This window comes from Notolabrus celidotus, chromosome 12 (genome assembly GCF_009762535.1).
Source record: "Notolabrus celidotus isolate fNotCel1 chromosome 12, fNotCel1.pri, whole genome shotgun sequence".
Classification (NCBI taxonomy): domain Eukaryota; kingdom Metazoa; phylum Chordata; class Actinopteri; order Labriformes; family Labridae; genus Notolabrus; species Notolabrus celidotus.
Genome location: NC_048283.1, coordinates 9,814,258 through 9,840,517, shown reverse-complemented (window position 1 = coordinate 9,840,517; position 26,260 = coordinate 9,814,258). Strand labels below are relative to the sequence as shown.

Here is a 26,260-nt window from a genome sequence, read left to right as displayed (position 1 = left end):
TGATTAAGCAAAATAATTTAAATAAAAAATGTGAATGAATTTCTGTCTGATGGAGTTTTTTTTAGCTTTGCCGCTGCATTTATTTAAACATAAAAAAAAACTGTGCTGTGTGAACATAAACATAAATTCATCAGTCATCTGCATACTTTCCTTTTTTCTGTTTCTTTTCAGACCACTCACACAAACACACACATACACACACACACACTCAAAGAAAGGTTTATGAAGCTGTGACAGACAAAAGGCAGTAAACTGTATATCTCCATGTGCATGTGTGTGTGTGTGTGTGTGTGTGTTTGTGTGTGTGTGTCTGTCTGTCTGCATGCACGCGTGTGCATACATGTATCCCCCTGTCTGTCTGCAAAGAGGTTTTAATAAGACAGAAAAGAGGGGGTACAGTAAATCCTAAATCTGAGCACGCCCATCTGAGAGACCCGAGGGTGCCTTGCTATGATTGACAGGCCTCCTTTCACTGGCGCTGTAGGACGGGGGACGGATTAGGACCGTCTCGCCCTAAAGGGCCATTGTGGCTCCACGTCTCCCAGCTGCTTCTCCGCGCACCCCTCTTCATAACCAAGGAGGGGCCCCTGTGTGTGTGTTTGTGGGCGTGTGTGTGTTGGGGTGATGTTGTGGACATGGCATGGGGGCCTGACCTTCTGTCTTAATTCTCCGATCTGTTGAGGAAGAGCAGGATGGCAGGATGTTACAGCTGAGTCCAAATTTTTGGCAAGATTGAATTAATGGGAAATGTTATACACAACTTTGAAGTACACACAGCCTGGATACCTTTCCAGGTACACAGGTAGAACAATTTAAAGGAGTCCTGTTTTACATAACGTCTGATAATGTCACTTTGAAATCTCAGCCAAACTTTAAGAAAAAAAACGTTTGATTTTACTGTAGATTTCAGATTTCTTCTCGAGTAGCATATGCAATGTAAAACTTGCATTCATCACTCCAAAACAGTTTCAAATACTATGATCAGTTCATTCTAAAAATCCTGAATTTAACCCTCCTGTTATGTTGTGGGTCAAATTGACCCTTTTTAAAGTCTATTTCAGGTAATAAATGCCATCCAAACCAGCTGAATGCAGCATAAAAATCTGGGCAGCATGAGGCATCGTGTTAATTTATCAACATCACTTCATAAAAATAAAAATTTCCAAATTAAAAAAAAAGTAAACAAAAATCAATCTATTGTATTTATATTAAGGGCTTTCCAATGGACATTAAAAAAGATTTAAAACATGAATTTTAATGAAAAATGAGTGAGTTATCTTCATTGAACCATGATCTATGAGAATTAAAGAACACCAATGGACCAAATCTTGATTTAAATGGTTAGTAATGGAGTTAAAAATTACATTAAAAAAAAAATTGTATTTAGATTTTTTGGGGGTTCTGACAGTTTTTGAGAATTGAATATGCCCCGGGTCAAATTGACCCAGGAACATTATTGCTGTTCCAGAGAAACGAACATAACAGGAGGGTTAAAAGTGTTGCTAAACATCAAGTCACAGTTTGAGATTGTCAGATTGTGAAGCCCCCTGTTCAGTTTGGTAAAGTTTTGACTCCTCCACTTCACTTTGGCAGTTGTCAGTTGTCGGTCCCTTCGCTGTGACCTGAGCCACTGAGGTAACACAAGTGAGAAAAGGTGACGCTCACATGGATTTAAAACACAGGTGTGCTGCTTCACGTGCCCGCAGCCCTGCCTCCAGTGTGTGTGAATCAGAGGCCCCTTACATCCAGACTTGTTCAGTACAACAGCCTGAAGTCTTGATCCTTTCTAATCATCTTCACTGTGATTTATGGGACAAGTTGAACTGGTTTTGAGCTCTCTTTAAAAGAAGGAAAACAACGTGGTGACCCTGCTCTTCCCTCTGTCCTCGTTTTCACCTCAGAGTGCGTGATCTCTAAGGCTACGTTCACACTGCAAGGCTTAATGCTCAATTCCAATTTTTTGCTCAGATCTGATTTTTTGTTTGCCTGTTCACATTACTATCTATAATGTGACCTGTGACCTGTAACTGCCCCGCATACGCAAAAGAACAGTAACAATGACGTCACATGCAGCTGTTTCACAAACATGGAGGAAGTCAGCATTTTCGCCTTCGTTACAACGTTTTTGTGCAGTGCGAGCCGGAGAATGAATGACCAGGTGCTGAGGAGGTCAAGAATAAAGAAAAACAGAGCCAAATTGCTTGTTTTGTCTTTTTGCGGAGCCGTGGCTGCAAATATGATTGAAAGCTTTATTCATTATTTGTATTTATAAGGTCCAAGACCTCGCTGTCCCTCCATTGACTTGCTCCATCGTTGCTATCCTCCATTTTTGCAAGGCTAACGCCGCGCTGAATTGTGACGTGTGTCACTATAAAGTGATGTGAGTATCAAATGCGTATCAAATCCGCCTTGGTTGTTCACACTGAGGTTGCATTGAAAAAAAATCAGATCTGTACCTGATTCAGGACCACATATGGAAGTGGTCTAAATCTGATTTGAAAAAAATCTGATTTGGGCCACATTTGAGTGTTCACACTGCCTCTAAAAAAATCTGACCTGGTCTATTGACCCCAAAAAATTTGGATTTGGGCCACTTTTGCCTGCAGTGTGAACATAGTCTATATGTGATCACATGTGTGCGGACAATCCAACATATGGAAATAATTATTTCATGTTTATTTCATCAACAGTTTAAAAAGTTGTGGAAAAGGATTATGGTTGCTTTGTGTGTGTGAGAGAGAAAGAGGGAGAGGGAGGAAAAAGGGACGCAATACACTACATGCGAGAACATGCCAGTAATCTGACCTTTCCAACCTTTCTGCTGCTTCCCTGGGGTTTCCCATCCGTTTCCAAAGAGGCCTTGTGGGGAGTTCCTCATGGGGGATCCTTCTGGGTTATGAGATCCCTGGCGTGGATGCTGGGTAGGGGCGGGCGTGCTGGCACTGCGGCAGTACTGGCGCAGAGCTTTGCCAGGATTGGGAATGCCAGAGGCCTGCCACACTCCTGCTGGGAGCCTCCCGGGCAATTAGACTGCTGTGGTAGTGAGCTGCTGTCTGAACTGTAAAGCAGAGAGAGAGAGAAAGAGAGAGAGGGGAACACGATCAGTGATTAGAAATATAAAACGGTTGGTGTTGACGCCGTGTTGACTTTCGCTAATCGACTGAGTGCAAACAGACATAATGTTTCAGGTTAAAGTGGGCATACTGTTAGCATGCACACTGAAATACTTGTAAGCATTTTGATCTCAGACTGTGAACGACATGATAAGTCCTTGGAAGAGCAGCCTTGATTTGATATGTGCAAAGGGTGAAAAAAGTTGCCCTCCTTCTATCCATGTCCCTGTCACCCCAGCGGAAAGAGGAGTGAATCGCTCTCACTCTCGCTGTCTCTCCTCCTTTCTCCCCTCTCCATCTCTCTGTCTGATGAAAGAGGAGCTATGATCGCTTCGACAACAAAGGGCCCCGGCCGCCTGTGTTTGGATGAGGCTCCCCTTTCTTCTCTCCTTCCTCCTCCTCCTCTATCTATCTCTTCTAACCCCCTCTGATCTCACTTACTCTCTCTTTCCTCCATGTCGCCCCCCTCTACCCCATCTCTTCCACCCTTCTCCCTCCCTTCCTTCCTGCTCTATCTCTCGCAGCCTGATGCCACTCACTGGCGTTGCTCCTTCGTTCTTCGTTAGGGCCTCAGCGATACAATCAGGGGACGGAATTAAAAATCAGAAAGTGTCCTTGTCGGAGAGACACCCCGGATGGCGCACTTTGATGTCTCCTCGGAAATTTGAAATTCATATGTTGTCACACTTCATTTTACCCCCCCTCTCCCCTCCTTCTCTCTTTCTCCTTTTCTTCGCCTTCTTCCTCCTCTTCTCCGTCAAGAGCCATCATGTACTATTCAGTTAAGAAGAAAGAACGCAGAAGAACGCAAGACACGTTGAACAAGTGTTTCTGAACGCCCTTTCTTGTCTTTTATTTTTCATGTTTTTACTTTGTGAAGAAGGCGGGGAGACATAATGAATCATTTAATTCTCTTTTGATTGTAGGTGCTGGGGTGCGTGGGCTTAGAGGTGGATGACAGGGAGTGAGGGACCACAGGACTGGGTGGAAATGTGGCGGCAGGGCCACTTTGATGCCATATCTGAACCCGCCGCCAAGTCGAAGCTATTTGACAGAGTGAGGAAAGTGTGGCTGGCACACGCACTGTAGCGCACACACATATCCAGACAGGCACATAAACTCTCTGGCACAAATCCTGGCCGGGTCCCTAGTGTAAAAAACAAATAAATGCACATGCTGTACGAGTTTCTCTCCGCCCTTCAAAATAAAAGACTGGAGTTTGGACTTAATCCTGTTATGGTTTCAATAAAAGGAACATCACAACATATTAATTTTACACCGAATAGCATGTGAGTCACTGTGAGCATATTGTTGTGATCTGAGGGAGTTCTTTAAAAAGAAGTGAGTAAGAATAATTAGTAATGAGTCAATGACATTAATAAACAGCAGCCTTCAAAGAGACATCCAAAGAGCTGGATTTAAAAAATGACACATTTCTGGACACATTTCTCATTCTTGTCTTGAAGAAAATGAGGGGGCACATCACCGGGTCCTTGATAGCCCCTCCCAAGACAGTTACAAATGGGCATGAAGGTGGGGTTGGGGGGTTGGATGAGCAGGATGGGGTTTGGAGACGGGGATGGTGTAGTCCCACCGGTCCACTGTACCCCCGATTCATCATTAATCACTCCTGCTGAGCCCCTCAGACCCTCCCTCTCCTCCTTACCACCCCTGTCTTCCACCTATAAGACCCACTCCCCAAGGTGGTGGCAACCCTCCCCTCCTTGCACTATCAACACCACCCGCAACACTTGCCCCTCCTCAAAACAACAATTTCTTCTATCTAGCACCTCAGGAAAGTCTTTGTCTCCCCGTCTTTTATTTTCCCCCTTTCATTTCTCTCCTCTTTCACTCTCCATCTGTGTCTTTTCCCCCCCTGCACTACTTTCTTCTCTTTTTTTTTCCTCTTTCTTTGTGACAAATGGGTTTTAATAAAAGCTGACAGAGCAATGAAATTAAACAAGTGCATCCCATGGCCAGCTATAGCTCCAGCCTGAGCGTGGCACTGACATATTTAAAACAGGGCCTTAATTCAGTAGCCCGCCCCTGTCTTACATCACCAGGACTCCTCACTGTTATCAGAATCATTATTACTGCCTGATGCTGTATTGTTGTTGTAAAAAAAGGATCACAGCTACAACTGGAAGCAGAGGAGACAAGCATTTAGCAGCCTGCTTCGTCCTTGTGCCAACAGTGACCCCTATAAAACAGTTTATTCCATTGACCCTATTAGCAGATATTAGGCCCCATCTCCCATGTTGCCTCATTACAGCCCTGGATCGTAAAGAAAAGGGGGTTGGGATGGAGAAGGAGGTGGACGGGGAGACAGAAAGCGAGTGCGCGTCTTTTCCGAGGGAACCCTTCCATAAGGAATAACTGACACCGAGGACTTACCCACGCCTCGGGAGCTCTCGCCCGATGTTGGAGAGCATTGTTTTGTTGGATTACGGGGTGAGGAGGGGAACCTAATCCCCTAATTTTTAATCTCTCCTGATTCCAGAGGGATGCATAAGAGACTGGGGGGCTTCCCTGACACAGCTTGGGTAGATGGGTTGTAGAGAAGGGGGTCTTGGTGGTGGGGGGGGGGGGGTGGGGGGGAGAAAAGAGGAGGTTTCTTAACAAAGGGGCATATGAATTTTTGCTGGAGCATGCTTACAAAACTTTAAGGACCACATTCAAATCTTCAATCGCAGCATGAGAGGCCATTTTTATTCAATGAACATTATTGGAATTGCAGGATGAAAAGAAAGTGATAGAAAGTCTCCAAACTAAGAAGAAGATAAATCAAGAGTGAAAAGATAGCCGCTTATGAGTGTGTTGCAACAAAAATAATTCCAATCCCATTTGTAGTCCTTGCACTACACAAAATTCAGAATCTCTCTGTGACAGTGATAACATATCCTTCTCTCCAAACATTTCTGCTTTGTCACTTCATCCCCTCGCCTCCGTGTGTCTGGGTGTGTGGATAATTTCTCAGACAGCTTACAGTGACAGGCTTTTGGGACGGGGGGGATAAGTTGTCTGGGAGCTCATCCCTATAATCTGTGAAGGATATACAGGGTCTCCCCAGGCGGGATACAGGGACTGTTCACCTGCAGCATTAGCCAAATAAGATTAGGAGCTGGACTGGAACCCAAACACTCGCTGTGGGCGGAAATATATATGTGAGTATATACAAAATCTCATAGGGGGAAATTTGTTTGAAATTTTTTAAGCTGAAAACACACTTAACACCTTTTGCAATGGGAATTTCAACATCCAGTTGATGCACAAAAACGTATGAGGGGAAGGAAGGGACATCAAACCTCCAACTGGGTTCAACTGAAGGCCTCTTTCAAATGGAAAGTTAGCTGCGGAGCTGGCGGGAAGCGGAGCAGGACGGATGGAAACAGCGACGGAGGAGGGAGGGTGGCAGCGGCGGGCGGACACAGGGAGTTAGAAATCATTGCGTCCATTGACGGAGTAACCTTGGGCGGCTTCCAGCGTGACTGAGAGAGTGAGTGAGCGACGGGGTCCTGGAGCCGGGCCAAGCCCAGCCTTTTGTGCCAGCAGCCGCCACATTCCAATCAGCCACGGATATTTATACTCCGGGCCTAATTGAAAGGTTGGCTTGTGAACCATCTGCATGCACCCACACTCCAACTCCCCCTGCAACACACACACACACATATACATACACCCACACACACACACACACACACACACGCACACACACACACACACACACACACACACACACACACACAGACAGACACTCTCCTTAGTGCTTTACCATCGCAGACACAGCCAGCTTTGACCCACAGAAGAGAGGGTCCAGACGTGCTGCATCTGCGATGGCTAGCATCCCAAAAGGGCAGCAATGGAAAGGGTGACTTATGGCGAAAGCGTTTTGGCCAAAGGTTAAATTCAGAATTTGTTTCCTGTTCTCTAGATTAACTTCTCCGTGCAAAAGTTGTGCAAAAAGATACTGGAAATTAACACCAATAAGCTGCTGGTTCCAGTTTGTGATACTCCAATAAGCTCTGATGTTGAAGTAAATTTAATTTCATTCCTACACAGTCCATGATCTGAGAGTCTTACGCGTAGTGACATAAAAAAAAAAATCATTCTAAAGCTTAAAAACAAAGACGCAACAAACCCTAAAAGTGAGCTAATCCATTAAGTGGTTGTTATTACATTTAAATAAACAACACACAGTTCCCTGTGTCCCTTTCACCCGGATACATCTTTCCTAATAACACCAAACAGCCTATCAGCATGGGAACTTTTTAACTGGTGTTAATTTCTACAAAGTGAGCCGACAGACCTGTACGTGGTATCGGTGTGCAGCTGAAGGAGTCTGGCAGCTGATAAAAGGAGCTGAGCACCACTGTGAGATAAATGACTTGATGATTGATTACCGCCCGGAGCAGAGAAATGAGCACAGCACAAAAACCAGTCAGAGACGTTTGTGTAATGAACATTTTTTCTCACCATAACTTCTCTATAAAAAACACACAGCAATCACTCTGTGTTTAGGGTTGACACTGGATTTCAGGTGAAGCTTGTAAAAATCATTAGAAACAGAATACGTCTTCATCTGCCTCACATATACTCTTATATTGTACGTTTGATTCAATATGATAATAAAGTCGGAGCTTGAAGTGAAACTAGAATAAAATGTTGCTTAATGTGTCTCACAAAATTCAACACACCTAACCCTAAATTTTAAGTCTTATAAAAACTTTCAAAAAAATCACAAAAATGAAGTCTAACCTTGATATGATGCTGTTAAAAGGTTACCTTTTGCATGAACGTTTTTATGTGTTTCCCTGAAAATCCATTAAATCCATTTCCCTCAACTTTTGCATTTGTTTCTGTATTTGTATGTGGACTGTTGTTGCCTTTTGGCGTATATACTGTAATTATAGGTAATATTCTGGAGGTAGTTTTGTGTGCAGCACCTGGGTCCAGGACAATAATGTCCACCATATCATACTGTATAGTATTGTATCAATGTGTTTTATATAGTATCCTATGGTATAACGCAGGGGTACTCAAATACAAATCTTAAAGGGCCACAATAATTTTTTCAATGAGCCAAAAGTCCATTTAATGAGGTCGGTCAGACCATATGCAATAATACTGTAATATTCAAAACAAAATGTCCTTTTTGTTCAACATAACAACAAAAATAAAAGTTGTGCTCAAAAGTTTACATACCCTGGCAGAATTTGTGATTTCTTTTTGGCCATTTTTCACAGAATATGAAAGATAAGAGAAAAACGTTTTTTTCACTCATGGTTAGCGGTTGGGTGAAGCAAATTATTATCAAACAACTGTGTTTACTCTTTTTATATCATACAGACAACAGAAACTACCCAATAAATCATTAATTCCGCCAGGGTATACTTATGAGCACAACTGTAAATGTTGTTGTTGTGTGTTTTTGTGGCATAGATGTGTCAAGAGTCCTGCTTGCAGCTTGATATGTTGATTTCAGTGCATTTATTTTTGTAGTTCTTACCTCTGAATTTTGAGGAAATGTCTCTTCAAAATTCCTGTGCTTCGTCTTATAATGCCATTTCAAATTGGAAATCTTCAGTCTCCTGGCATATTAAGCACATGGGTCTTGTGCTGGTTGGAGGGTGAGTGAATGCAAAAGTTTCACTCCATTCTTCTTTCAATCGCTGATTTTCACCGTCCACTTTTCTTTGAGCAGCAAACTTTGAGCCGCCTATTGAGGGCCAAAACATTATGATTGATACAATATGTTGTAACGCATTGTATCAATCTTAATGTTTTGGATCAAATGTCTTGTGTGGTATCAATGTGTTGCATCTTGTATCGTATCATATCATATATCATTTCGTAGCTTATCATATTGTATTGTGAAATGTCGCTACATATTGTATCCTAACTTTATATAAGCATGAGGGGAAATGTTTTCTAAGTTAATTTAAGTTGTAAGTTAAGTGTAAAGGAATAAAAATAAAACATTCTCCCAGTGAAATGCACTGAAGCAGATGCAAAAAGACAGAAAATCAAAGTATTTAAGCAAAGTGTGAGTACAAAGCTTGAATTACGCACCTGGTTAAATATTTTTTACATCAGAATACGATTTACACTGCCAAGTATTTGTAGGCAATATGTAAAATGATAAAAAAAATAGATGACATAATCCTTAGTACGTCCCATAGTTTAAAGGTTGTAGCAGACAAAGAAAAAAAGAACATCTCACAAAAATCAAACAACCTTCGGCCTTCAACTTACCCCAAATTTTAACTCTCAAAAAGTTGGACAAGTTGTTGGACAATTCAGAAGAAGAAAGTCTTGCAATATCTGTGATCACCACTTTAAAGGTTGAGGGGGAAAGTCTTTTTTAAGTGACTTAAATAGAATGCAGAAAATACAGGCGTCAAAGGTACAAAAAATGGGTGTTAACTGATAATATCCAAATGAATTTAGTGTTCATCTATTATGCTGATGCTTGTAATAAAACACTGGTTTTAAATTCCTCCAGCGTTCACCTCACTCCTGATCTCCACTTTAAATCTCATCTGGAAAGCTAAACTCGTGTTAAACCGACTGACTAACCACATGCCAAACAACGAGCCAAAAACCAGGACTCCAGGGGAGCCGTGGCACAGTGAAACACAAATATCCGACTTCTGTCTCACAAGCACAGAAATGCAGCACAGGCTCATGGGATCGGGTAACTAAACCCACTGATTAATGCACAATTAGTGTTGTGTTGTGTCAGTTAACAGGATGGAGCTGATGGAGTTTGCAGCTATGGCGAGGAGTGTGTTAAAGCTCTCGGCGGGCATCCAGCTGGCCCTTCGCTCATCTCTGGGACGTGCTGGGCTTCCTCTGCCAGCTGGCACGGGAACACAGCGTCATGTTCATTCATGACAGGCATCTCCAAAAACTTGTGAAAAACCTCATGATTCTTGAATGCTCCTTTCAGGAGGGGCTTTCAAAAAGAGAGAAATAGAAGAAAAAAAGAAGGAAAGAACACCTTTTTATGTGTTCTAAGTCAAGGACGTTTAGGGCAGCTCAGAAAAGTTTTCAATATGTTGCCCAAAACATTATTTATGTTTGTTGTGGATGATGCCTCTCACATTTACATCGATATAGAAGAGGAAGTTAAAAAAAGACAAAAACTCTTCCCAACAAACACAGAAGGCCCGATCATGTGCTTATTCTGTTCAAGTTTGGAGTATGTTTGTTTAAAATGGCAAATGGAAAAATGCCAACACTACGCATACTTTAGAATGTCGGCTAACATACCAAAATAGTTTTGTTTTTAGTGTGATTTTGAGGGACACTTATGGTGCACAGAAAAGCATACTTAATAGAGTTTTTAAAAGATACAAACGAAAAGAATAAAAAGTTATAAAACAGTGCAACATTATCAAACCTGAGATAAATAAATAGTTTGAGTTGGCAATCTGTCAATGCAGGTTTCACAAGTATCAGATGTTGGGTTTCCTATACTAATGGTTGTTCAGCACAAGCATGAGTAGCTTTCTAACACCGAATGTAGTCCAGTATCATTGTTAGTGGCATAATTTAAAGGCTGATCATGTATGTGCTTTTACCGATCCATTTATCCTGTTTTAATGGCTTTTCAATAAGTGCTTATGTGAGGAACCTCTCAAACTTCAAGTCTTCAGATGAATGTAGAAGACTCTTTTTTATAATGATGTAGAATAGATTCTGAAAAACATGCAACATTAAAGTTTTAAAGTAAAATATGAGGACAACAAAGAAATACATAGTCTTCATTTCAGATTACAACATCAAAAACATAATCTGTGCTTTTTTTTTTTATTGTTTTCTTATAGCTACTAGTGGTAAACTGAATTTTCTGCAAGTCAGTGATGACAAAAAGTTTTAGAACTTTTTAGTTGCTAAAAAACACTAAAATATCTGAAGTTTTGGCAGCAAAATGTGCAAAAAAGTGTCAAAAATTGTGTATCTCTTTAAAAGAATTCCACCTTTTAACTGTTTATATTTAAATGCATAAACACGTCCAATTTCCTCAATTTGCTGTTATTTGTTTCTCTGTTTAAAGTTATAGTGTGGATGCAGGTTGGTGTGTGCAACACTTGGGTCGAAGACATACAGTATTTCCCCAAAAAGACAATAGTGGGCCATATCATACTGTACACTGCTATTATGTATTGTATTGTATCATGTCTTGTTATGTCCTGTCATGTTGTACCATATTGAATCATATCCTACCGTGTTGTATAAGTCTCGTTGAGTCATATTGTATTGTTACACGTCGCAATGTTTCGTATTGTATTGGTTATATTTTGTGGTTACCTGTTGTGTCGTGTCATTTCGTATTGTTTGTTGTTGGTGCCATTACGTGTCTTGTTGTTACGTGTCTTGTTGTTACATGTCGTGTCGTTTTGTATGTTATGTCGTTACGTGTCGAGTTGTTACTTGTCGTGAAGTTACATGTCGTGTAGTTACGTGTTGCTAGAATTGTGTCGGGTCGTGTCGTATTATATTGTGGCGTTGCATGACGTGACATTTCGTATTGTATGTGTTGTGCCGTGACATTACATGGGGTGGCAGTAGCACAGTCCATAGGGGCTTGGCTTGGCAACTGGAGGGTCGCCGGTTCGAGTCCCAGCATGGATGAAGTTTGGCAAGTGGACTGGTGGCTGGAGAGGTGCTGGTTCACTTGCCTGGGCACTGCTGAGGTACCCTTGAGCAAGGCACTGGACCCCCAACTGCTTGGGGTGCACTGGTTGATGGCAGCATCCTCACTCTAACATCTATCCTTAAGTGCATGTCAACTGCATGTTTGTATATACACCAAACTGTGCGTGTAGCATGACCAAAAAATAACACAATCCCCCCCGTGATTAATAAAGTATGTTTCTGTTTCTTCTTCTTCTTCTTCTTCTTCTTCTTCTTCTTCCTCTTCTGTTTCTTCTTCTGTTTCTGTTTCTTCTTCTTCTTCTTCTTCTTCTCCTTCTTCTTCTTTTCGAATGTGTCATTTCATATCTTGTTGTATTGTATCATAGCCTTTCATTTGCGTTAGGTTCAATTTTTACTGCCTGCACTATACTACCTGTAAATTATGTGTGGAGGAATATGAACAATAAATTCTCCTGGTGAAATGCAGTTGATCAGATGTGAAATGACAGAAAATATTAGTATTGCAAATTGTGAGCACAAAGCTTGAATTAAGGCACCCGCTGAAAGTTTATACATTAGCTCAAGATGTACACTTCATAGTATTTGTAGACAGTATGTAAATGGGATAGGGTGAGGCAGCTTGTGGACAGAGCAGGCGGCTCTATCCAAGGTACTGAATCACTGACTTTCAGCTTTCACCAGGAAACAGAACCATTAGCGCACTGCTGGGGAATGGGGACAGGCTGCCAAATGCAAAATCCTCCTCTGTTCTCCCTTGGCTTGTGCCTGTGATAAATCAAAATGCTGAACAACAATTAGCACACTGTTGACACTCTATTCACATCCAACAGTTGATACAGGAAGCGGGCCAAATGATGTAGAACACATCTTATTGTCTTGCCAAGTGCATCTGCTATCATCGGCAGTGGAAATCCATCCACTTGTTATATGAGCTTGTGAAAACAGGTCCACAAATTCCACTTAGCTGCAGAGTAAACTGTGGTACAATAGATTACTGCAGCTTCAAATTTACACTACATACATAGTGTGGGAAGACACAAGGGACAATTAATCCCCATCTGATTATATCACTCAAAGAATATGAACTCAGTGCTTATGCCTTACAGGTCAAACATACAGCAGCGTGTCCTCCTTCTTTACATTCAATAGGAAATCATTTGCTCAAAGCAATCAAATATACTTCAATAACAACGGAGATAAACAACACTCATCCGGTCTAATCTCTCTACGGACCACCCAGCTCAATCAATTAATTACCTAGTCTCTGTGTTTTTTACTTGGGGGCATTAGTAATGATCTTTAAATATTAATTTGGCTTTGTCCAGGGACCGATATGTGGGCCCTGTTGTTGTCTTCTGGATGTCTGGTTGTCAAGTCATAGGCGTGCTGCAGTGGGAGGTAAACCCTGATAGCCAGAGGAGAGTTTCAGCTGTTCGGTAAGCAAGTGCAAAGAGACACGATCAAAAAAAGGACAAATAGTATTTCTTGAACACTTCTAAAAGAAAAAAGAGGACAAGGTTTCTCTTTTTTTTGCAGAAAGAAATGGACAGATTATGTGATTGGTGGTGATTTCTGCAGACAGATCCAGAGGTGGGTGGCTCATGTTGTGCTGAGTAAGAGATTGCACCCACCGAAAGCTGTTCAAAGGCCCGGCGTCTGAGTGGAGAAAGACTGAATCCAAGTATCCCCTTTGATCCGTCTTTATTAACGTTGTCATGTATTCACCATTAATTTTGAATACTTGTTTGAGGTATCGTTGCATGAGAAGTTTTTCTTTCTTCTGCACACTCACCTGTTTGTGATTATGCCCACACTACTGCTTGCGTTTTTCCAGAACTTGGAAAACATAGAACAAAATAGGCCAAATAAGATAGGGTAAATATGTGGAATTGTCTGGAGGGGAATAATTACCTAGAGCATCCATCTCCTGACCACCGGTGAGGCAAACAAACAGGAATCACAACAACATCAGAGCCAAGATCAGGCTTGTTGTACCAGCAGGCCTTCAGAGGATAGTATGTATCTTCGTTTAGGCTGTCTTTAATAATTAATCTGGTACATTTATTTATCGCCCTCCATCATGGAGATACCCAGGTGAGTTGAGTTTCTCTTGGGATGAAAGCTCGAGGGAGGGAAGAGAGTGGAAGATTCCTCTGCGTTTCCCCCCCCCCCTTCCTCTATCTCCTGCTCTGCATCAATGTTTGTAGCCCTGGGCAGAGGAAGCCAAGAAAAATTCAGATTTGGCCTCTGTCCACCTTACCTGAAAAATACTCGGCATCAGCACATTTCCCAGAGTTCCAATGGGCCAAAAGCAAAGAGCGGGGAAAACTGGGAAGATGGCAGCTGTGAAGCTAATTGGCTGACGTATTCCAAAGAGCCTGATTTTTATTTTCCTTTACGTGGAGTACAGATATAAAATCTGTGTACAGTGTGTTGTCTGAGTGTCGGAGTCAAGTCAGGTAGTAAAGCTGCAGCATGGCCTAGTGTATGATAAGCTCTGCTCAGTTTCAATATTTGTTAGATCATAGATCTTCAATCCAACCACATGCTGTGATCAAAGACTTCTTTCAACTTCAACCTATATTGAAAAGCACAGCATTTGCACAGACATATGCTTAGGTTTAAAGTATATGCGCCCCTTGCTGTAAAAGATATGGGTCAATTGGTGCTTTCTAAATGAATTCATATGCAGTATCAGAAAAAATATGGTCATTTATGTTTACTTTTTTAAAGGATGCATCTCTCGTTGTCTTGTTAAAATTTCCTCTGAACCAAATTCAAATCGAAATCTATAATTTTCTGTGATCTCGGTTTATCTGGTGCTCATCTTGACATCCGACCACAACTTGACCGCATGCCAAGTTGGGGGGTGAAACCAGCGAAAACAGGGAACAGCTTAACAAATTACCATTCCGCTGCCAAGTCCTGGGAGGGAGGAAGAGGCACAGCAGCTTAAAAAGAAAGAACTAAAGCCCCTGCTGCAGAGACCGAGAAACCCCAGAGGGCAAGGGGTGAGGAGGAAGAGAGAGAGAGAGAGAAGGTGGGTAAAAGCACATCGGGAGAGGAAGCAGAGGGTAAAAAAGAAGCAAGATAAAGAGGCAAAAGGAGATGGGAAAAGTGAGAGAGTACAAAAATGAGGGAACAGAAGAGGCTTGATATGATTTCAATGGAATGTTTGTTGACAGTGCTCCGTGGCCCCGGGCCTCGGGATAAATGATTGAACACTGCGCCTGTCAAAGCCAGAGGATTTCTGTGGGCTTGTGTTTCTCTCTCTGCTTTTTTGCTGGAGGGAAGGTAGCAGTCAACTAATTGACACAGAATTAAGCATGAAACGCACTAAGCGCAGCCCTCTTCTGCCATGGCTGGCCTCTCCACCAAAGAGGCGGCTTCCAGCCAGTTAAAGGCTACAGATGAAACACACAGAAAAACACACACACACAAGCACACACACGCGTAGGACCACATTAAGATGAAATCAGACATGTGCAAATACACAAGCGTGAATACATCTGCAAAAAAAAGGAAAGAAAATGAAGATAAACATCCGAGCAGATGGCCTACTATTCAATTACACTAGATCAGTAATTCAACATTTTAACACCCACACAAAAGCACATCAGCAAAGGAAAAGAGACGCAGGCTACAGGAGGATACGCACAGAGTACATAAGCAAACAGTATAGACTTTCCCCGTGACAAATTGCTCCATGAGAAGGTAATCCTTCAAGATTAACAGTGTCATTCTGTGCCACACCTTACATATTATGCTCAGGGGACTGCGATCTCTGCTGCAGGCTTCTTGCAAATGGCTTACCAGGTGTGTACTTGTACTAACTGTTTGCACCATGCTCTGAAAAGCAGAAAGAGAAAGAAAGAAAGAAAGAGAGGCACACAGAAAGAAGAATGAGCAAATGATCAAGAGGGACAGTTCAAAAGGGAAAAAAACAAATTGTAGAAAAGGAGAAAAAGCAGAGTAGGGAGAGAAAAACAACATCAAGAAAAATAGAATGTGCAGGCCAACAGGGAGGTAGTAATTCATAGCGCTGTTCACAGGTTTACAGGTGGTGGGGCTTTTGTTCGCCATACACTCGCCTGTGATTGAGCGATGCAAAGGTTGAATAAGGTTGAGCAGGGAGGTGGACCTTTATCTGTAAATAAACAGCACCTCCTGCTGAAGCAGGGGTGGTGCACAAGGAGTCTCACCTCATTAAAACTTGCGACAACCAAAACAACATGACTAAGCAGTGGGTGTGCAGGGTGGGGCACTTTCAAAAAAGGGGAAGAAGAGGGGAGGGGTGTGTAGTAATGGTCGGGGCAGCAGCTCCGTCTCCGTCTCCTGCTCCCACCGGCCGTGCAACCACGTGGATGCCCTTGTGAAGGAGCTGGAGACAGAAAACGAAGGTGGAGGAGCTGAAGGAGGGGAAGGGAGGCTGCTGGGTCAAAGGGCCAACCCCATCCTGCTGACTACCGACCAATCAGGAGGTGCCCTGTGCTGTCTTGGAGGGAACAGAGAGGGGGAAGAGAGGAGGAGGTGAGGAAGAGTAGATAAGCAGGGAAAGAAGGAGGGTGGGTGGACTGCAAGGCGGATCCCCAGGGTCAATTATCCCAGCGAAGGAGGTACAGTAACCAACACTCTGCATCTCATTTGCAAGGCAGCAGCAGAGGTGCACCTGAGCACGGCTAGTGAGCGTCCTGCCACAGCACTGAGGCAATTAATGTCTCCTTTCAATGACATGTGCTGCTCAGTGTGACAGTGGCCGGGCAGCTGTGGGCTGGGCCAACTGGCTAAAAGAGAAGGCCTGAGCGCTGCCTCTTGTCTTCCCACAGAGACTAATTTCACACAGAGATACACGCCTTGGTGTCACAGACAGTCTGAGTGGGAGGGTTTGGGTTCAAGCCTTAAATCAAGCATGCAGACACATGAATGAATGCACATATGCAAAGATTTGTAGGTCCAAAATTACACAAAGGTGTCATAAACATGCACAGACCTAAAGGGCTCAAGTCAATCTGCACAGTTTTTGTGCTGCCTTTTTTTATTCAAACTTATTTATTAACTGTTTTTTTTTTTAAGATTAAAGAAGAAAGAAAAATAAAATAGTGATATATCCGTATATGTCATGTCACTGTACTAAAATCAAAACAAACCCAAACATTCAGACACCCATTTAACCCGATGGAGCAGGTTTAACAGCTTCCCAGCATGGGAACCATTACCCACCCCTTAATAAGGCTCATCAGTTGCTGTTAACAGTTACACACACATGCTTGCCAAAACTCATAAACTCGTTTATCGCATTAGCACTCTGATGAAGTGATATAAATTTACTATTAGTTTTTTTTATCTTGGATCATGGGAAAGGAATACACTTAAAATCTTTTCTTGTGATTCTGAGAGAGTTTTACAACAATTACATGAATTAAATGTTTTGTTTTGATAGGAAACACTTAAATTCATATTTTTCAATACAGGGGAAAGTATGTCCAATCAGCATGTCTCTGGAGGCTGCAGTGTTCATTATTGAAACAATTTCAAACAAAGTCAGAACTATGTTTTTTTTTTTTCAGTTTAGATATCTTCTTCTGCACCAGTTGTGTGCCAGAACAGAAGTTGTAAAAAATTAAATTGTGAGGATCATGCAGTTTTTAAAATTTGAGGTGATTGTCCAGAGAGAAGAATTGTGCTCTATAAACATTGAACAACATTCTGAAAAAAAGGTCAGGGGTCAACTCTGAACACCAGATAAAATCCTGAATAGATCATGACGACTCAATTTCTTTTATAGGAAGAAGTTCTGACCTCATTTTTCCTCTGGTAAAGTGTAGTGTGGAACAAAATCAGCTTTAGGCCAGGAAAAAAAACCTACCTTACTAGCATTACCAACCTCAAAATAACATAAAATGACACACTGAAACTTGTTATGTGTCATTTAATTTTAAAAGAAGAGCATGCATGAGATAGAAGCTTTACAAATAATGTTCAGGGCTTCACCGGTGTGGCCTAAGTCTGTAAGTCGTGCACCGCATTTTAAGAGACTATTAGTTCTCAAGCAGGCAGGGCAGGTACGAATCCGACCTGCGGTCCTTTTCCGTACTCTCTCTCCCGGTTTCCTGCTCTATCCTCTCTGAATAAAGCCATAACCCCCCCCTCCCCCCAAAAAAATAACTAAATAAATTAATGTTCAGAATAAGAATCAAATTTTGCATACAGTGAACACAGTTTCGCATCTATTTCTTTATTTTTCTTTTACACTCACATCATTAGATTAAAGACAAAACACTGAGGAGCAGTCAGATGTGAAGAAGAAGACAATGCACTACATTTTTTGTGTTTCATCTTACATGAAAAGAATCAAAAGGACCAGAACTATTAGTATGAACTTCTGCTGAAAAAAACTGCCAGTAATCTAAAATGAATGTGCTATTGATCATCCTCTTCATATCATTGATGAAGTGTTTTTTAAATGTGAATTCACCGGACTGTGAAGTCAGAAAACTCAATAAAGATTTTGCTGTTCAAACTATTTGTTGTGTCATGTTTGGTTGCCTTTAAGTTTTCATGGAATAGTCACCTGAAAAGCCAACTATCTGGAGAGAAAACTCTTAATACGATTTAAAAGATGTAAAAAGTACTTTGAAATAAAGAGTTAAGTTTGTGACAAAGACAGAAAATGACAGAAAAAGTCACTTGATCTTTAGAGTATACTTGATATATCCCGTAGTGCATTTGTTAGGTACTTATAAAAGTAACACTAACCTATAATAATAAAACTATGATAAAACAGCCCAATGTTTCTTACAGAAGTTTCCATCTGCAGACATTATCAGTACTTTTCGCTCTGTTAGCAGTATATTTGTTGCTTACACATTGATGTCAGCGCGTGCATGTAATCAAGCCATGACCTTGTTTCTGACCTCATTGCCGCAGGGCTTTGCAGCTAGCAAGGCTAACATGAGGCTAATGAGCGCCATTCATTGCATTTGAGTGCAGAGGAAACATGCAAGCGCACACACACACACACACACACACACACACACACACACACAGAAAAACACACAGTCAACAGATCCAACCTTCCGATCACTGCTCCCTATAGCCCTGAAGCCCACAATGAAGCCCAGTGTCTCCCTCAGTGGGCAGTCTGTGCTCCTCTCCCTGACCATCCCCGCTCATCCGAGACAGAAATAGACATCGCTTTGCTTCCCTGCTCATTCTCCGAGTCAACTTGTGGTTGACACACACTGGATGAATGACTACTTCCTCCTGCTCGCCTCACCCGACTACTGAGTTGCAGTTCCGACTTGTCGAGCTTGAGACTGCGAGAGAAAAAGAACAAGGAGAAGTTGGATTCAAGGGAAGGGAAGGGGAGTTGGAGAGAGAGAGAGAGGAAGCATGTGTGCTACTTTCAGCAGAGAGAGAGAGACACACACACACACACACACACACACACACACACACACACACACACACACACTTACAGCTAGCTGGCTTCTGACAGTGGCAGAATTATTATGGCGAGGTGAATATTACCCCCGTGGGACTTCATTTACCTCCAGCATATTCACTGAGTTTCTCTGTGTTTTACTGCTCCTCATAATCCGAGCCAACCACACACACACTCTTGCACTCATATCGCCATATCACACACTATTTTTATGTCCATGAGTGTTGTCAGGGTTATTATTGGGATCATTATGGGATGTGGGTAGTATTCAGAAGCCCCCCTCCCCACCCCCCTTTCTCCAACCACCACCCTTTGTGTGCAGTTTTGAATCTTGGAGACCCCTTGTGAAAGGTTGCCAAAGCTTTCCCATTCCAGCGTCTATTTATCAATACAGTCAAACACACATTTGCAGAAGCAGTTTTTGTACTTTGCAGCTTGTATTATTGTAATCCTCTCTTAGTATTAAGCTGGTAAAGGTCACTGATGGATTCTTTTGTTGTGCTGTTTGAGGTCTCTTTCGCCCATTGTGTTAACAAGTCATTAAAAATTGAGCGAAGTAAGGCAGAGCAGGAGACGTTGCATATGTTTGGAGGCATTATTATTATTAAATAATCATGTTTGTCTCCTAAATTGAGAGTGACTCATGCCACAATATCTGTAATTAGATAAATTATTGATGAGCTAGCGGGTGGGTGAGAGGATAGTCACTGGTGGAAATGGAATTGCCAAACCCAATTACTGTCTTTTTCTCAGAGTGGCCCCATTAGGGTTGTCACTTGGACCACTAAATGGCGGCACTAATAAAACTACAACTAGCACCCAGCCCGCTTAATTAATTGTAGGATGATTAATATTTTAATTGCTGCAGATTAAGTACAATGCGCACAGAGAGGAAGGCGTTACAAGAACAGAGGCTGAGCTCCATCACTGTGTGTTTTAAAATGTCCAACATGTCATGTGTAAATGTTTCACAACCAGCCTCCTCACATGGACTGATGTTTAACAACCACAGAGTCTCGACATTAGAAAGGTAAGAGGGTTGATTTGGACTTCAGTGGACACATCAGTTTTCAAATTTTCTCATGTGATTGCTGCACAAGAAAGGTAAAACCATGCAAGGATCAAGGCTGTCAACATTTAGAGTGAATCATATTCATTTCATATGACTAACTCTGATTCCTAGACTACATGGCTGATATCGAAGAGTTTGTATTTCTTTAAATTAACATCTTACACGCAGTTTTAAGAAACCCTTCTTTTGCAAACAGTACTGAATTTATCTGCCCTTTACAGAACTACAAAAAAAATCCACCTACTCTATGTTAAGTAATGAATAATGTATAGTGAGCAGGTGGTTATGTGGATTGTAATCCTGATAGGGTGTGTAGGGCTTCAGTGTGAAGCTGAGTGGTCTTTGTCTCAACCTGCTTTTTTCCTGGCGACTACATATCAATTCAAAGATGATATTATTTATTTACAATGATTTGTCAAATGCCACATTTTTTTTAACATTGCTGCCATCGCTACCACTGACGGTTTAAATTACATTATGGTGATCAGCAACTAAAGGATGTGTTCACCGGCTCTTCTGTCATTACCCTGATTGCAAAACAGGATCTTACTCCTCTTTTCTCCGATCAGAGATGGTGGGGCTGCTATCATACTTGAGACCAGCATGAGAGGATACTATAAAATATGGACGTAGTATCTGTGACGTCACCAGTCTGTTTCTAAAGCACTGTTTTGAGGCCAATCGTCGGCGGTCGCCATATTGCTGCTGTCAAGCGATTGTGACATAAAGAGGCGGGCTTTGAGCCCCCTAGCCAACAGCTACATTGTTCCCGCCTGTCAATCAAGTCAGCTGTGCCTCTCATTGGAAGATTCGTAATCTCAGTATCTTCCCACGTACAGTGTGTGCCGATCGAGAAATGAGCTATCCAGACTACACTCGTCTTTTGTACCAGGTTTCCGGTACTTCCGGAGCTAGCCTCAAGCAGATCGTAGTTAAACTGCAGATTTTATCACCTCTGCATTGGACTCATATTTTTAGACCGGAGGTTGATGCTTGGAGAGCTCACTTACATTTTTGCGTGTCAACAAGCAGAGATAAAAAGTGCCGGAACTCCTTTCTGCGGAATGATTTGATATGACATGACGTACTGTATGTGATCGGGTTGTCCCTGATGTTGCTTTTGTTGATGAGAAATAATTGTTATGGCGTTTTGTCCAATCAGATTCAAGGATTTAACACAGCCTGCAAGTTAAGAAAGCGAAGAAATAAAGCTGGAATAGTTTCAAGTATTTTTCTTTTTTGGATGTATTTTCTATGAAAAGGTTGTTGCATGTTCTGTTTGGGACAGATTTACCGTGTTCTGCTTCTCAGCCCTCTACAAAGACAGGACTTCAAGAACAGTCCACTCTCAAGCAAACACAATACCCCTGGGTTCATGGGTACCCTCAGTGCTATGAGGCACCTGCACACACACACACACACACACACACACACACACACACGCGCACACACACACACACACACACACACACACACACACACACACACACACACACACACACACACACACACACACACACACAAACACACACACAAACACACACACACACACACACACTCAAACATACACAAACCTTCTTGTATGCCTCAATAAAAAGCGACTATCCCTCTTCCGCTAGTACTCATCAGCCCCCTCTCTCAGGAGGGCATGGTGTCTTCCATCCCCGACATGAATAAAACAAGTTGTTATTCTTCTCTAGATAAACACCCTCCAAGTGCCCGCAAACAAGAGGGGGGAACGACACCAAGCTTTGGTTTTCCTCCAGCAATTGTGATGAAGATGGGCTCCCCAGACACTCGCTGGGCTCTGCAAAGTGGTCCTACACCGCACAAAGTGCCTGCTTTGCCAGAGGCACAGGATGGAACTTCTAAGCACAAACAAAATCTACTAAATACCTTGCAAAGGCATGCTTTCCATCTGAACAAAGCATATTATTCATTCACTTTGTCACTTCCTTATGTACATGATGTTATTAATCAAAATCCCCTGTGAGATGTGAGCTCTTGTTTGTTCATTTGAATCTACAGAATGACTCTACTGGTGAAGTGAATCATTAGGAAGCCTCAGTTTGGCCCAGATTTGACAAAGAGGCTGTGAAGGTGTACATTAGCCGACGGAAAAGGTTAAGCGTGGTAAAATGAGGGAGGAAATGTGGCGGACAAATTGAGAAAATTAGCAATGTGCGGGTGGGGAAAGTCTCGGAGGACCCGGTGCTGAGGCGAGACCTATTATGGCACGTGGCACCAGGCAGCTGGGTGGGTAATTATCATCATGTGTTTAGCAAGGCGTCCTTATCCAGGGCAACGTATATATGACTTGTGCTTTAACCACTTAGTTGGCCCATTTAGCTCCACGGAGTGTTCTATCGGTACGAGTGGGGGGGGATGAGCGAACATTATCAGTCGTTTCCAGCCTTAGCAGTACGTCTAGGTTCTCAGCCCCAGGTGCTAGCCAGTCAGCCATATTTTGCACCTTTAGATGTGATGCAGGTGTGTGACCTGCACTGTGGTGCCAGGGTGGCTGAGGTGGCCTTCTGCTGTGAATGGGTGCAGCTTTATGTCCTTGGGGAAGGTGAGAGAGTGACCCTGTGAAGATCCAGCTGGGAGCCTGGTGAGCAGGAAGCCCAGATGTGTGAGTGTGTGTCTTTTAGTGTCTCCATGTGTGCCCACTGCCAGCCTGGTACCAAACAGCTGGCTCCCACCATCTGCTGCTCCTCTACATCAGCAGCCCCAGAATGTGTGTAGGTTGTATGTGTGTGTTTTCCATGTGTTCCAGATTTTTTATTCCTCGGTATGATTCACAATTAGATATGTGTGCATTGGTGTGAAATCATCTGATTTAAGAGGTCATATTGAGCAGTAAAAATGTCAGGTAGGTCTTAGGGTTTCTTTTCAAATAGAGAAACAAGTCTTTTTCCTGTTATTTATTTTAGGAATAAAAAAGTCTAGTGGATGTACATTTCTTTGAAAGCTACACTAAGACTGTCGAGTGTATGTTAGCTTTTCCCTTTGGTTGTTAATCATTTGCTCCAAGCAAGCTGTCTCTATCGAACAGACTCGTGGAGAAGAGAGAGAGAGGGATTGGGAGGTTGGGGGGTTAGTATGCTAAAATCCACCCAAAACAAGACACATGAGACATACGGGTCTAGTGTTAATTAGGGAGCCGATATTACAAGATAAATCAGAGATGGAGGGAGCGTTTGGGGGAGAGGGAGATGAGGAAGGAGGAGGAGGGGGAAAAGAGAGAGTGAGAAACAGAGAGGGAGCGGGACGGCAGGGTGTTGATTTGAGCAGGGCCTGGGGGCAGCCTACAAGGCAGAAAGGGGAATGATAGACTGACTAACCAGGCGCTGATCAGGCCTGTGCTGCTCTCTTCCTTTCATCAATAGTGAACAAGGAAAGTGGAAAGAGAGAGTCTGTTAGCTGCACACTTGTTTGCTTCAAAGTCAGCGTTAAAGACCATCAAGTGTCACTTGAATTTAGGATAATCAATAATGCATTTTGAACTTCTGATAGCTGGATCTGTAGTTTATGGATCAGAACTCAGAAGTGTTTTATTTCACACACACATGCACACACACACAATCCACCAGCAAGTATCATGTTGCTCACAAAAGACAGTAATGAAAAATGATGTCCCCTCTACCTCCCCAAATTTCAAGACTAACAGCGGCTGCAAAAGTGAGTAATCTGTAATCGGAGCGATGTGGAGGAGTGCAGCGCCGCTAATGCGACTAGACCCCGCTGTTCTCCGAGGAAGACAGCGCTGGAGGGGAGGAAGAAGAGGAGGAGAAGGAGAGGCAGAGGGGATGAGCAGGAGGAAGAACACACACCGAGGTAGTCGGGGGATCGCTTGCCACAAACATGGCAGAAGGTACGGAACAAGGCGCTCTGTGTGGGCCCCATTATTTTTACTCCCCATTCTCTTTTTCCCCCTCTCTCTCCTTTTGAAGACGGCGGGATTTTTCTCCTCCTCCCTGACATAAAAGTAAACAACGTTGCCTGCAGGCACAATTTTCCCGGCAACACAATAAAATGTGCAGTGAATTTATGATGGTCATCCATTAGCTCTTACCAAGGAAACATCACCCGTATCTGTCGTCCATCATTATAATAGAGGGTTAATGCACTGAATTTACATAAAAAAGTCATATTGTCTGCATGAATTATTTACACCCTCAGCTGTTTTTTCCAATTTCCCTCTTTTTCTCCCCCCCCCCCCCCCCCCCAACCCCTTCTTCGTCCTCTCGTTTGTGGTGAGGGGGTTTTTGGTCCGGATTCTTGGGGAGAAAATCTGACAGTAAATTTTGCCGTGAGGTGGTCCAGACATCACCTCTCCCTCCTTTCACCCCCCTCATCCTCTTACTCTTTGTCTATGAAGGAAGGTGAGCGCTGGGGGCATTGAGATGTGCTGGTTTATGTCCCCCTAGTTGTTGTCCAGTCAATCAACATTGAAACACTTCCACGTCCACATAGGATTCAGATGTGAACTCGCTGAATGATCAGCAGTGTTGACAGTGAGAATGTATTGGGGAAACCTTTAATATGAGTCTAAAAATAGCACACATCACACAGATAAAACCAAGTATGAGACACCATGTCACTGCGTATCTTAAAGTTATAAAGTTAACAGCTTACGTACCCCAGCTGAGATCATTTCATCCTTATTCTTTAGCAGCTTAATCTGGTAACGCACACAAAATGATCACAGTGTCACTCGTCCCTCTATAAGTGAATTATCCTGATATCACACCCCTGTAATGAAGGCTTGTACAGCGCTAACCGCTGCCTCTCAGACCCTGGGGAAAGGCTCTGTGATTGAGCAATTATGACAAGCTCAATTACTGTCATCATATTATCATAGCTAATCCAACTCCGCCATGCTGCGCCTTCCACTGCACTGATCACAGCGCCTTCTTCACTGTCACCGAGGTGAGAAAGTGCTGTCACTGACACCGCCCGTGCTCCCATGAACACGCTCAAATGAATATGTGGCAAATATGTCAATCTACTGGTGCCTGTCTCTGTTTCCGGCTTTCTACTGGATGTCTCCGGGATGGATGTCTTAATTTTTTCTAATTCCGCCTGACAGTGCCACGGGCGCTCTTGCATGCCGAGCTAAATTTGTGACGCGCCATGACAGAGTGCGGGTTTCAGGAGTTATCCGCTTCTCTGGTACGACTCACACGCCTCGAAGAATAAGATGTGATGGAGCTAGGGCTCGTCCGGCTGTGCACTGAAGCAATTTGAAGCTTCCAGTAGCCTCGAGGAACTCCACAGAGTTCAGGAGTAGTGTACATTTAAGCAGGAACCTATACAAATCAGTGACCCCACAACCTTTTGGATAATCCTCCAACAGGGGGAGCGACACAGGTCAGTCAAAGATGTAGATGAGGCGGTCGGTGTTGAGGAAAGTCAAAGACAAAACCTGCACTGTGCAGATGTTTTGCACTGACAGTAGGAGTGATGCCAGAGGTGTGAGAGGAGGTGAATGGATCAATTGGTGCTGAGCCTCAGGTATAACCTATTCTCATCCATATAACATCCTTTACACTGCCTCTCCTGCTAACGCTGTGTGTTTTCCTTCCATGCAATCTTGTTTATTCCACTCACCAGTATGTTGCTCCTGAGGGGCTTGATCCCTGCTTGCCTCTGAGCCCTTTTCTCAGTGCTGTTAAGGAGGTTAGGATTACAGGTCAGAAGAAACGGCCACCTCCTCCTCCTGGATTGATCGCTGGCCACATGTTTCAGGAAGTCGCGGAGGCAAAAAAAAGAGATCTGTTGAGGTATGAGCTTAGGTTAGGAACCAAATTATTGCTTGACAGAAAATCAGAAAAACTATAATGTCTGACTTCTTACAGACTTCCCTAAAAAACAGCGATCGACTCTGGCTCAGTTAAACAATATGTGAAAAATAATTTGGTATTCATTGCTGCTTTAACTTACATTTGAGTTTAAGGATTTGTTGAT

General features: G+C 42.8%; 1 long non-coding RNA gene across 1 annotated transcript; it reads right to left on the bottom strand.

Annotated features, from left to right (window-relative positions):
- Positions 1-506: 506 nt before the first annotated feature.
- LOC117823373 lies at positions 507-26,020 on the bottom strand. Its single transcript, XR_004633383.1, has 3 exons — positions 25,904-26,020; positions 2,806-3,058; positions 507-674 (listed from the first exon to the last, which is right to left on the bottom strand). It is a non-coding gene; the product is annotated as an uncharacterized LOC117823373 (long non-coding RNA).
- Positions 26,021-26,260: the final 240 nt, after the last annotated feature.